The sequence below is a fragment of the Pteronotus mesoamericanus genome, unplaced genomic scaffold (genome assembly GCF_021234165.1).
Source record: "Pteronotus mesoamericanus isolate MK-2021 breed Mesoamerican mustached bat unplaced genomic scaffold, CSHL_Meso_final contig_1, whole genome shotgun sequence".
In the NCBI taxonomy this organism is placed as follows: domain Eukaryota; kingdom Metazoa; phylum Chordata; class Mammalia; order Chiroptera; family Mormoopidae; genus Pteronotus; species Pteronotus mesoamericanus.
The window spans coordinates 4,570,490-4,583,896 of record NW_026554998.1 but is presented as its reverse complement, the minus strand read 5'-3'; the positions used below and the strand labels follow the sequence as shown (position 1 = coordinate 4,583,896).

General features: G+C 62.8%; 1 protein-coding gene across 3 annotated transcripts in view; it reads left to right on the top strand.

Moving 5' to 3' along the window:
- Positions 1 to 7,180: 7,180 nt before the first annotated feature.
- SUN1 (Sad1 and UNC84 domain containing 1) overlaps positions 7,181 to 13,407 on the top strand; it is a 37,499-nt gene continuing 31,272 nt past the window's right edge. For all 3 annotated transcript variants that reach the window (XM_054574412.1, XM_054574282.1, XM_054574343.1), the window contains exon 1: positions 7,181 to 7,241. The gene's annotated coding sequence lies outside the window, so the exon portion shown is untranslated. The remainder of the gene's footprint in view (positions 7,242 to 13,407) is intronic.

Below are 13,407 nucleotides of genomic sequence, written 5' to 3'. Positions count from 1 at the left end.
GCGGGACCCCGGCTCCGTGACTGCCACTGCCCGCTCCCCGCTCCCCGCTCCCGGGGTCAGCCACTCAGGCGACGCCTAATTCCAAGACTGGAAACCACCCCTTCGGAGCCGCTCTACCCCGCCGCCTCCCGCGACCTCCCGGCCCCAGCGGGTGGCGCCTGTCGCCGCAGCCTCGCCTCGTGCGCACGCGCAGGGTCTAGCCCTCATTCCCAATGGCCCTTGCGGGGAGGCGCGGCCATGTGACCCAGGCTTGGCACGGGGGCGGGGCAGGGTGTGCAATGGAGCGCGCATGCGCAGACGCGGGGCGTCACGTCCGAGGCCGTGTCTCCCTAGGCCGACGTGGAGCGAGGGGCGTGTCGCAGCCCCTGGGAGGGGCCTGGCGCAGGGCGCCGGTGCGCTGCCGCCGTGGTGCCCTGCGGGGCGGTGCTGCCTGTCCCGGCCCCGCGCTTCTAGCTCCGCTGACGGTGCCCCACGTGCGGGTCGCCCTCGCCGCGGGCCAGCGGCTGGCCGGGCGCTGCGGACTGTGATGTACCGAGGCCTGTCCTCGAGGCCACAGTGACGCAAACAAAGGCGGGGTGGGGCGGGGCAGGGCAGGGCAGGGCGCTCCTCACAGAAGTGCCCGGGCCACAGGGGCGCGGGGAGGAGGCGAGCGGGCTCCCAGCGCGGATCCCTCCGCAGGCAGGTCCGGCGGGGCGCCGGGGCTCGTCGGGGCTCGTGCGCAAATGTGGAGACGGGACGAGATTGTGTCTCCTCAGTGTTCTCCCCCAGGACACTCAGTAGTCACAGGGGGACAGGTGGCCGCTTCGTAGTGGAGAACCTGGAGCCCAGCCTGGGCCCTGCGGCCCAGGCAGAACACGCCGCGGCGAGCCGTGCGCCCGAGGGACGGCCCGGAGGGACTGTCCCCGGAGAGCGAAGGAGGTGCCACGTGCTTCCCAGACTGGCCGGGACCAGTGGGAAACCGTGAGGCGGGGCATTTTCCATGACAGAATTTGCCATAGACGGACTGTCCTTGCCGTCCCCCCACAGTCGTGGCCGAAAACGCAGGCCCAGTGGGATGTGTTGGGAGGTGGGGCCTTGGCGGGCGATTAGCGGAGCCGCAGGAAGGGGCGGGTGCCCTTGTTTACAAAGGAGACCCCAGGGAGCTTCCCCGCCTGTCGCCTGTCACCCGGGCCCTCCCCCGGGGAAAGGTTGGCTTCGTTTTCCCGAGGTGTGAACGGGGAGGGGCCTCCGGGGGCCAGGCTGCGGGGGGCGGGGGGCGCCCGCAGAAACCCTGCCCGCTCCAGGAGCCCCGCGTTAGCGCCGGGTTTGGCGGAGCTCTGCCTGGCTCCGGACAGGGAGCAGGGCCGGCTGCCAGCTGCTCAGCCGGGGGCCTGGGCTGCGCGTGGGGGGCAGCAGCTGCTCCCGCCCCGCCCCCAGGGCCTATTCCGGGGCTGCCTGCGCCGCACACCTCCGGCCGCTTCCTCCGGCCGCTTCCTCCGTCCCCACTTTGGGAAATCTCGTCTCTTGAGGCCTCTCTTCCCACTCCCCACCTGCCTCCTTGCGCTTCTCCACCAACCACTTACGCGGGGCCTTTGGGGAGAGGGAAGGATTCGTGCTCGACGCCCGCGCCGAGGGCTCGCTCGGTCCTGGGCGAGCAGAGCCTGCCGTGTGGTTGGGCGGAAGCAGCAGGCTACAGACAGCGCGCGGTGTCCACTTTTATAAGAATATATGTAAACATACGCAGCAAAGTCACGGAGTAGACATAAAAATGTTGGCAAGGTTTACCTGAATGATGGGGTTAAAGCCATCTATGGGTTTTTTAGTTTTTCAAAATGCTTTCATGTTTTCTGCAGACTTCAGTTATGAGGGTGGCAGTTTGCCCAGAGGCCGAAGCCCCCGGCGCAGACACTGGAGTTTCTTTGTGGGTGCCCCCCACCCCCCTTTCCCCAGGAGGACGGAGGCCCAGCACTGGCCAAGCCAGGTTGTTCCCCGAGCCTCTGGGTAACTTTCCTTCCCCGGGGCTCCGCTGGCCTGGCCTCCTGGTCTTAGCTGACATCTGATCTAGAAGCACCAGGCCTGGGTTCGGGTTTCCCAGCCCGTCCTCCCCCCTCAGGAGTCTGTTTGCAACGGAAAGGCCCGAGCCGCCCCCCAGCTGGAGGGCTGAGCTCACCCGGGACACAGGGCCCTGCCGCTGGGGCGCCCCCAGGACCAGCACTGTCCTGGTCCACTTGTGGCCTGGAGCCTGTGAGCGCCGGCCTGCGGGCCTCGGCCCCCACGCCTCCACTCCCGGCAGGCTGCAGGGGCGACTCCTGCCTCAGTTTCCCTAGCTGTGAAACGGCCCTGCTCCCGGCTGCTCAGCAGCAGGGAGGGGAGAGAACCTCGGGGACAGGCTCCTCGCAGTTGCCGTGTCGCCCGCACCCGCCGGGCCCGGCTGCCGGGATGCCGGCAAACAGGCCCCGTGTCCACGTGCTCACGAGAGACCGGGCCGGGGCTCGGGGGGCACGGGCAGCGCAACCGTCCGTCCAGGTCTTTCCCCCACACGGAGCGTGGAAGAAAAAATTGGAGCCGTTCGAAACCGACAGCCCGACCACAGCTGTGGCGCAGCTGCGACAAAAGCCGGCTCGCGTCCCGGGGTCCGCCGGGGCCCAGGGCTGATTTCCAGGCGGCTGGTTCTGCGCGTCTCCAGAACAGAGGCCACCCAGGCCCCGCCACGCGCTGGAGCCTGGGCCGCTGCGTTACATCGAGCCCTACGGACTGGCCGCCTCGCCGGCCCCCTGCCCGCCCAGACGCGAGCAGGCTTGGGCCTGGGGCGGCGGTCTCCACTCCCAGAGCTAACCCTCCGCGGCCTTCCCAAGTCCCTGTCCCAGCTGAAGGCAGGAGTTCATACTGTCATCATTGTCCTTACACAACAAAGGACGTTGTTCCCTGAGTACTCCCCCAGGGCCAGGCACGCGGAGCGTCAGTGCCCCGTCCCCGGAGGGTCCTGCGAGGCAGGCACTGTTCCCGGCTACGAGGGAGGGGGAGGCCGGGCTCGGAGAGGCTCAGGCTTCAGCCAAGATGGCGCAGCCCCAGCCGCTGCCTCCCCAGCCCACCTCCTCCCATCAACCCCTTGGGGCAAATAACAATGTGCAACCTTCCATCCTTAACGCCCATTATTTTATTCCAGGCCCATGGGTTAAGGTGTGAGGGGGAATCTCTTTGTGGAGGAGGTTTGAATGTGTTTCTTCTATGCCTTAACCTGCTGTATTCTTCAATAGCTCTTTGTAAATAAGTTACAGTTTTGTTTGTATGATGTATAAGTGAAGCCATTTACTTATCTGTATGATACATGTAGGTATCAATGGTGTATAGAAATGTTTGTATACATAATAAATGGTCATGTTTTAATAAATATTTTAAATACATAAAAATTCTAAATATCACATCAAATCAAACATTTATTTTAAAGGTAATTCGTGTTTATCTAAAATTGGCAATAACATAAAACAAGAATTGGCTTGCACAATTGTGGAGGCCAAAGTCTGAGGCCGAGGCAGTGAGCCAGAGACCCAGGAGGGCCGAGGGCCGACGGCGGCCTCTCCGGTCCAGCCTGAGTCCAAAGGCAGGAGCAGGCCGGGTCCCGGGTCAGACAGTCAGGTGGGGAGGGCATTCTGTCCACTCGGCCTCTCACTGCACTGCGGCCTGCAGTGGCCTGGGCGAGGCCCACCCACAGCGGGGCCGGACATCTGCTTGGGTCAGTCTACTGACTGAGGTGTTCATCTCCTCCAGAAACACCCCCAAGGGCAACTATCTGGGCACCTGTGGCCGGGCCCAGGTGACAGGTAAAATCTACCAGCACACCTCCCGTCCTGGTTTGCCTGGAGCCACCAGCCGCTATCTGGGTTGGGGGAGCAGCTTCCCGCCCTCGCTGCCCGCTCAGGGACACAGCCGGCCTCTGCTTTCCTCACAGACCGTCGGGGTGGGCACCTCGGCAGGCAGGGCCTGTCACGTGCCCTCCCTCAGGCAGAGGCGGGGTTTGTGAGGCCATGGGTGCGGTCCGTGTCCCCGGGCCTGCCAGCACGCAGCGCCGTCCCTTCCGGATCACTGCCAGTGGACGGGGCGGGCATGGAGCTGCTCTAATGCACGTGTCTCTGATCGCTGAAGAGCTTCGGCGCCTCCCTGTGCTCTGGGGGTGCACTGAGGTCTCTCTCTGTGGGAGGCTGGTTCTCCTCTGCCCATTTTCTCCTGTGTCCCTTTTTCTTGTCGAATCGCAGGAGCTGCTTGTACATTCTGTTGGCAGCCCCTTGTCTGTTTTATTTTTTATTTATTTATTTTTGCCCCTTGTCTTTTAAGTTTTTGTAAAACCATTGATTTTGAAGGGACGGGGGGTGGGGGGGGGAGAAACATGGGTTTGTTGTTCCAGGTGCTGATGCATTCATTGGCTGATTCCTGCATGTGCCCAGACTGGGGGTTGAGCCCGCAACCTTGGCCATCAGGACGGTTCCAGCCAACAGAGCCACCTGGCCAGGGCGCCCTTGGTCTGTTTTAAACATGCAAATGTCTTCTGCTTGGTCATGGGTCACCAGGCTGCGGGCTGGTTCCCATTCAACACCTCTCATTGTGATGTAATCAGAGCCCTCAGTGTTTCGCCAAAGGGATGGTTTGCCTTTGAGGTTTTGTTTAACAAGCCCTCCTCCCAGTTCTGGGAAAGCGTCTCCTTCAGCATCTTCCTTACACTTTGTAGTGTTACTTTTCATTTAGGTTTCGACTCACCTGGAATACAATTTTGTTTCTTTAAAAATAGTAGTAGTCAATTCAAGGCAGTGGAATCAAGATGCATGTTATAGTACTTTCCTGTACTTTAACATTTCCAAATTTTTAAAAAAAGGTTTTATTATTTTTAGGGACATGGGAAGGGAGGAAGAGGTCAATTGGATGGATAGCTGCCCCTCGCACGCCTCCAACAGGGGACCTGGCCTGAAACTCAGGCAGGTGACCTGGCCGGGAATCGAACTAGGGACCTCTTGGTTTGCCTGCAGGTGATCAATCCACTGAGCCACAGCAGGCGGGGCCATTTCCGAACTTGTAACATTTCTTAAAATAATGAGTTCATTGTGCAAAATACAGATGTTGTCAAATGAGAAAACCAAATTGTGTTGCCCTGCTTGGGTAGAACCACTAGCAGGATTTTCCTGTGCCTTATGCGTGTGCATGCATACATACACGTGTGGAATCGCACAGTGCACCCGTGTGGAGTCGCACTTCCCACTCTAGTCTCTGGGGTGCTGTAAGGTGCCATTTCCTTCCTCAAGGAGCACGGCCTTTGCTCTTGGAGCTGCCTCTCCCCTTCTGTGTTTAGCCTGTAACCTTTCAGGTTCCGGGGCAAGTTCCCCACTGTGATCATTCTCTCGGACTGGTAGTCACCTGCAGAGTTCGTCCCTGCCCTCGGCCGCCTCCTGAGGAGCTGGCGGGCACGCTACAGGTGCGCTCACGGGCCTAGCGCAGCCAAGGTGCCAGGCGGACTCACTCAAACCCACTGGTCCAGACCAATTCCAGCCAGTGCAGACCATTTGGTTCCACACCAACCAGCTGGACCCAGATGAAGCGAACACAAACCAATGGAAGGAAGCCAGTTAGGTGGACTTGGGGCGACCTCTAGGTGCAGAGTGGCCAGTCCAGCACCCAAGTCCTTGTCCAGCAACCCAGGTGGGTGAGGGTTATTCGTGAGGACCCTCAGGATTTTGTTGAGTCCCCTTCATTATCTGGCACCTACCAGGGTCCTGCTGAACCCACCAGAATCTTGTCTGCTCCCTGCACATTGTCATGTGGGTTTACACCTTGCTGGTTCATTATGGCTGAACTTTTTTTTCTTTCTTTCATTTTTTTTTTAAGATTCTTGGGTTGATCTGTAATATCGGGAGAAGGAAGACTGCTTCTGTGACGTTTCCAGTGCAGAATCCTTACCCAGAGGTTTCCAGTAACACCTACACCTCCCTTCACTAAAAATAGCATTTCAGCCAGGAATGAAATGTTACATTTTCTAGTCGCCATACTAAAAAAAGAAACATAAAATTAACTTGATAGTATATTTTACTTAACCAATATATACAAAATATTTTAAATTAACACAAGGAAAATTATAGAGTACTGAGACACTTTACCGTCTTTCTTTTCCGTGGTCTTGTAAGTCGCGTGTGGATTTCATCCACAGCACATCTTGGCTGGGGCCCCGCGCCCCAGCGCTCACCAGTGACAGGCGGCTGCGAGACACCGTCACAGCCAGGCCTGGAGTTTACCGGGACCTTCACTCTCGTCCACCCGATCCTCTCCCCCGCAGCCCTGGGAAGGCACCACCTTCTCCCGCCCCTTTCCGCTCCGGTTCAACAGCAGCCCCGCCCGGAGGAAGAGGCACCCGGTAGACACTCCCGGGGGAGACTTCCGAGCGCTCGCCGAGGCAGCGACGCGAGCACGGTGGCGGACCTCGTGTGGGTCTGTCGCACAGCCCACGCCACTGCCGGGAATAAGCCCGTCCTCCTTCGGAGGGCTGTGCAGTGCTCCGCGCAGTGGCGGGCGGCCTTGGCCACCTGATCAGCTCCCCGACGCCCGGGAGCCCGTTCCCTCCTTAGTAACGTGAGGATTAGAAAGAGTAGCGCCCTATCCCCGCCGAGACACAGTCGTGAAATCCGAGGGAGGCGTGGGTGTGGACCGGACAGAACCGCGGGAGCAGGAGCAGCGTCCGGAGCCCGGCTCGGGCCGAGGGGTCAGCGGGAGTCACCGCGGCCCCCGGCGGGGTGCCGGGCACGGTTGCCTCAGCAGGGCGCGCACCCCTGGGCCGGGGCACCCACACGGCTCTGCGCGCCGGACCGCTGAGGGACGGGGCTGCGGCCCGGGTAGCGAGGAGGCCCGGCCAGCGGCGGGGCGAGGGCGGTGGCGGGCGTGGGGCTGGGGCGTGAAACATCCCGTCCGGTGCCCTGCGGAGCCTGGGGTCGCCCGGAGACCCTGCCCCGCCCTGCCGCCCGCTCGTTCCGCCACCTCCCACTCAAAGCGTTTCCCCGCCCCCGCGAGTCAGCCTCGGCTCGTGATTGGCCGTACTTCTAGGTAGGCCGCCTCCGCATTGGCCGAGAGCTTCAGGTGGCGCGGTCGGGATTGGGGAACGTCCACATTGCTCCCGCCCCCTGCTCTGGGCGCAGCGCGCGATTGGCTGCCACCGGAACGGTCTGCTCCTTGGGCCGGGCCTGGGCGGTGCGGACTAGGCCTCGGGCGGCGGTAGCGGCGCGCGGCAGGTGAGGTCTTGGGCGGGGTGGGGGCCGGGGTGGGGGCCGGGGCCGGGGCCGGGGCGGGGGCCGGGCTCGGGGCCGGCCGGGCACCCCCACGGCGGGTGGGCGGCTGCGGGGACGCGCCGAGCTGCAGGCCCCACCGAGGCCGCCTACGACCGCCGCCCCCGCCGCCTCAGTGCCCGCGGTGTTCGCGGCCCGCGGCCGCTCAGCCGGGGCGCCCCGCCTCCGCCCGTCCCTCAGCCCCGAGAGCCCCCGGGTCGGCCGCGCCCCGGCGGCGTCCGCGTCGGGCACTGACGGCCCCCAGTCTCGGTGCGGGCGGTGCTCAGCACAGCGGCGCCGCCCCGAGTCTCGGGCTGGAGCGTTCCCCCCTTTATTCCGTGTCCCTGCTCCCCCGTCCGCGCGCTCCGCCCAGGCTGCTCGGGCTCGGCCGGCCTTCCACGATCTTATCTCCGCGCCGCGGTTTCCGTGCCCTCCTGGGCTTTCCCCGGACACTCTAGGCATCTTGTCTTCAACCTCCCAGCGCCTTTTTGCCGTTTTCCCCCCTGAAATTCATCACGTTTTTGTGTCCCAGCGGCGGGAGCGCCTCGTTTTCCCCGTGCGTCGGTCCCGTTCCCGCGACGCCGGGGACGCGCGACCCGCGCCGCTCTGGGCTTGGGCGCCGACGCCGCGTGGCTCCCGCGCTGCCGCGTCGTGGACGGGGTGCGAGGCCGTGCCAGGCTCAGAGGCAGCCGGCCCCGGCCCCCCTCCACTCCCGGTCTCCGTCCGCGGAGCCTGCGCGCCCGCGGCCCGGGGCTGCTGCCGTCCTGGGCGCAGCGAGCTCACGGCGAGTCCCACTTCGGGTCGCCCCGTTAGCGCTGGCGCCTCCGCGGGGCTCTCGGCGGCCAGCCCCGATGAGACCCCGCTGCCGCCACCGCCCGGCCGCACTCCCCGCTGTGCGAACTGCAGGGGTTCAGACCCCACGGCCCTTGTGCGGGGCTCCTGTCTCAGCAGCACGGCTTCCCGCAGACGGTCTGCCTGGCGCTCCTCTTCGGGGCCGAGTGGCGCCCCGCCGGCGTGAGGGCGCCCGGCCGGCCCTCTGTGGCCGCATGAGCGAGCGCTCGCTCGAGCTCAGCCCTCTCCGGCCACGCGGGCGCCCCGTCGGTCTTCGGTTCACACCTGCGCCCTGCGGCTCGCGGGGTGACGGAGACTCTCCCGGCGGAGCCTCCCCGCGGGCCCGCAGCCGCACGGCCCGCGCCGATCGCCGTTGTGAGCTGCGCGGCGCGCCGCCGTTTCGGGTTGTGGGTGCCCGTTGACCAGTGCCGCGCATCTCCTTCGGAGAAGCGTCCGCGCGGGTTCTCTGCCCGCTTTGAACGCGCTGTCTTGCGCCTGCTGAGGTGTGGGAGTGCTTTGCAGGCCGCCCGTCAACAGATCGGCCTTTCGCCCGCACCCCCCTCTCTTCCTCGGGCGGCCCTGCCCCTCCCTCTTGACGGCGCCCTTCCGCGCCCTGAAGCCGGATTTTGCGGAGGTCCGGGGCACCTGGCCTCCCGTTGGTGCTTATGCCCTGCCTGTTTCATCGCAAGTCGGAAGTGGTGGAGACGGACGCCCCGCTGTGCCCTCCCCGAGTGTTTTACTTGCCGCCTTAGCGCCAAGGACTAGGCCTCTGGTCCCTTCTGAGTTAAGTGTGTGTGCAGTGTGAGGTGGGGGTCCAGCCTCACCTTTTGCATGTGCCCGTCCGTCCCAGCTCGGTCGCTGAAGAGACTGGTCTTGGCCCCGGGAGAGGTCGTGTCCTGCGGGTAGGACCCAGCCATTGGGAACGTGCGGCTTGTTGCTGGGTCCCGATGTTAGTCTGTGCCTGCCTTTAGGCCAGTTAACACGCTGTTTTGTAGAGTTTTAAAGTCGGGAATTGAGTCTTCAGCTGTTTTTCAAGGTGGTCTTTGGCTCTCTGGGACCCATTCCCTTGCGTGTGGATTTGGGGGCTGGCGTCCCCGGGTCTGCAGGGGAGGCCGCGGACGGTCGCTCTGACTGCAGTGGGGCGCGCGGGGCGAGGCGGCCCGTCTGGGGGCTCGTCCGCCCATTTTCCGTGGGTGCTTTCCCTTCTCCTAACGGCGTGTTTTCCGGACAGGGGTGTCCAGCTGTTTGGCGTCTCGGGGCCACACATCAAATCCACAAACACTAACGAAAACGGATGAGCAAAAAGAGGTTTTAAGTAGACTTACGATCCGGTGCTGGGCGGCATTCGCAGCCCCCTGGGCCGCGGGGCCCTGCCTTGCAGTTTTCAGCGCGCCAGTCTTGCGCTCCGTGGTTCATTTTATCCCCAGGTTTGTTGTCCTTTTTGATGCAGTTGTAAGAGGAGTTGTTTTCTTCGTTTTATTTCAGGTTGTTCATTGTTAGTGTGTAGAAATGCAACTAACTTTGTTTGTGGGCCTTTTATCCTGTAACTTTGCACAGCGTTTATCAGCTGCAATAGTTTTCTGTGGATCCTTTAGGGTTTCCTATACATGAGATGGTGGCATCGCTGCAGGGCCAGCTTTACTTCTCCCTCCCAGTTTGGGCTCTGGCCCTGGCCCTGGCTCTGGCCTGACCGCTCTGGCTGGAATTCAGCACAGCGTGGGGAGGGGGCGGCAAGCCCAGGCGTCCCTCTCTTGCCTCTGGCCTGTCCCCCGAGCCTGGCTCACCAGGGTTTTGGTGCGGCCTCTGGCTCGGCGGAGGACACTCCCTGGGGCTCGGGTCTGGGAGCGTTTCTGAAGTGGAAGAAAGGGCTTTTCTTGCCCAGCGGAGAGGAGCGCATGGCCCTGCCTGGGGGCTTCTCACACAGACTCTCCTCGTTGGCCCCTCTGCACCGCACTCACCTGGGGACCCAGGCCGCTCTCCGGTCCTCGGGGCGTCCGTGCTGAGAGCAGGACTGTCCCTCAGGGTCCGCGTTGCAAGGCGAAGGTTCCGCTTTTTTCTGACCTGTCGGTTTTCATTTGTCCCTTTGTTTACAGCTCCCCAGATCTCACTGTTGCTTTTCTCCCTTTGGTTTTATCTGGTCAGACGCGTGCCTTTCAAAGAGGCCTTTCGAGAAGGGTGTCTGGAACGGAGGGGGAGCTCACTAACACCTCTGCTCTGGGCACCATTTTTTACCTGAGAGTTCCTTTGTGACCTGTTTTCTTTTTTAAGAGTTTATTTATTTGTTTTTGGCGTGGGGCAGGGAGGGACAGAGAGGGAGAGAAGCACCGCACTCGGTGCGCAGGCCGGCGCCCCGCCCGCCGGGCCGCAGCCACCAGGCCCTGGCGACCTATTCTGCACGGAGCCGGTGTCGATGGGCTGCCCGCCCCTGCCCGCCGTCTCCTGTGCTGAGTCTGGGACGCCCGCGGCCTCGGATTCTGCAAACGGCCGTTTGCACTCGCTCTCAGGGAATGCCGGCCGGCACTTAGGGCAGGAGCAGCGGCGGGCGCAGGACAAGCCGGCGGCGGCACTGCCGCTCCTGCCCCCTCCCCGCCTCTCCGGCGGCTCAGGCGAGTGGCCGGTTGCAGGGTGAAAGCAGGGACACGCTGGGCCACGGGCAGGTGGGAACCAGGCAGGGGCGGCGGCCGCGGCTGTGGGCCGCACCTGCCCGGGGCGGCTGTGGCGCCTGCCGCCTGTGGGCGCCTGGCTGATGGGAAGCTCCCGGCTTCGTCTCCCCCTTGCTTTCTAAATTGGGAACTCGCTGCTGTTGCAACTGCGCACCAGACCCGATTTTCAGGGAGAGGAGACCAGGCCAGGGTGGACCTGCTGGGTCTGTGCTTCAAACCCTCGGGCCACACTAAGCTCGGGATTAACGGAGGAAGATGCAGAGGGGTGACCCTTGCAGCGCGCTGTGCCCCCGCGGCGGCACGGCTCCCCGTGACGGGCGGGCGTCCCTGGCCTGCGTGATGTGTGTGTGGTCCTTAGCCTGCACAGCCTCGCCTGCCGGTGTGGCCCGGGGGTCCCCAGAGCCCGCCCTGCCCCGTGTGAGCAGGAGCCCTGTGCCCGAGCCCTTCCCAGCGGGAGTGACCGCGGGGCCCCGTGGAGGGGCCGGTGTGCTGGGTCCGTGCTCTGCGAGGCCCTTCACAGCGACGGGCGGGCGCACAGTAGCCTGTCCGGCTGGGGCTTCTGCACGTCCCATCGGAGGGGCGGGGTTCTCCCTGAGGGGCCCCAGCGCTCAGTGCGCTGGGGCGAGGAGGAGCTCAGAGCCCCGCTCTTTTGTGACCAGATGGGGGCGGGGGGCGCTGCGCATTCCCCGGGGGCTGCCCCGGGCGTTTTCCTTTCTGAGAGTGACGTTTATCAGGTTAGCTCTGTCCAGCCAATACTTACTGTTCTGAAGAACTCAGACAGCACAGAGGGAGCCAGTGAAGAGTGGGCGCCCCGTCCGCTGAGCGGTGACTCGGCGGTGGGCTGTTGGCGCAGTGTCCTTCTGGATGTTTTGAAACTGTACTCAGGCACACATACAGCTTCGTAGCATCCGGTAAAGCCCTTTCAGATACTTTCAGGTTCTAGTCGTTTATTTTTGATGGGCTGTTTTAAATAAGCAGTTCATCTTTAAGGCTTCTCCCTTAGTGTGAATCAGTTTTTTTATAAACACTGTGGTGCTGCTCTAAAATGAAACTAGAGCTGTGAAGCCAGTTGCCATTTACCACGTGGCAGAAGTGAGTCCACAGAGCACGACCTTGGGGACGGAGCGACCTTGGGGATGCGATCACGTCTGATCTGATTGTGACTTTTTAAATCTATAGGCAGAAATAACTAATGTTCTCATCAGTCTCTCCGTGATTTGGTTTTACGAATTGAGATTCTGAGCAGAGTAGTTACGTAAGGATTTAGTGCTGACTCTTTTTTTCAGTACTGATCTTTAAAGAGGCATCTTGGAACTTGTTTTAAAATTTGGTCTTTCTTACAAGGATGTGAGGATGAGACGCCTGGGTGGATGCAGTGGCCTCTGGCCCGGGCAACCGAGTGGCGAGGCTGGAGCGGGAACAAACGTGGATGTGTCTGCCTGCCCGCGCCACCCTCGCTGGAAGGCCCCGGGGCGGCCCGGCTGCGAAGGCGGGCCTGCGCTGCCCGCGCAGACGCGCCCCCCACCCCGCCCCTGCCAGGCTCCTGTGGCAGATGGTGGTGTCTGGAGCCGCGCCCAAGCCGGGACAGGGCCTGTCTGTCGCTGTCCCCTTGGATGGCGTTGCTCTCTGTGCACAGGTGCTGGAGGTGGGTTCGAGGGCGGCGTGCCCCTTCAAGGGGTGAAGCGGTTGTTCTTGAGGTCTCTGGTCAGAGAGCTGCGTCGGCCGCCCTGGGCCAGCTGGGCTTGCGCTCTGTCCCCACCCGCTGCGTTGGTGTCCGAGGCGGCTCACAGGCTTGTGGCAGGCCAGTCTCCACAGGCAGCGCCTCGTGCGCCGGGGAGCAAAACCCGCCATCTGCGAGGATGGGCCGGGGTGCACTGTGGAGGGCAGCGCGACTTGGGAGCGGCGCGGCCGGGGGGGAGAGCGGTGGTGTGGGTGTCGCCGCAGAGCCTTGTGGGGGCACCGCGCTTTGGTTTCGCCGTAACCTCTGTGTGACTTGCCGCCGGGGAGATTTTCAGGCGTGTGTTTCAGATTGTTGCTCGCCAGTGCGGACGTTCTCAGCAGCGCGGATCTGAACGGTACGTGGTGGGGGGACTGAACTCCGTTTTTGACCAAAGCTTTCGAGAACCAAAACGGAGCTTCCCGCCTCCCTCTCTCCCACGTGACATCAGTGTGACAGACACTCTAGAAAAGATGGAGGTGTCAAAGGAGAAGCCTAGTGCGACGTAAGAAGAATCTTAACTCAGATTTTGAAGCCCTGCTAGGACGTGCATGTGTGCAAAGACACTTAATTCCTTAGGTTTGTGCCCAAGGGTTGCCGCTTAAACAGGGCCTGTCCTGTGGCCTGTGCTGACATCCCGCGTGGCCTCCGTGAAGGTGGCTTGGCCTGCTGTCCCCTGGGGCTCATGCTTTTCCCCGTTCTGTCTGGCAGCTCAAAACCGACCGTGTCCATCCTACACAAGTGCTTGTGTGCGGGGGACCCCCAACGCTTGCCTGCGGGCTGAGCAGCCCGGGAGCCCTGCCGTGGGAGCCCAGCTCCCATGTGCAGGGGCCGGCACAGGCGTGCGGGCTGGTGGCCCGGGGCACTCGCTGGACCGGGCCTCTGCCAAGGTCACACCGTGGGAAGGGTCGAAAAAGTGAGG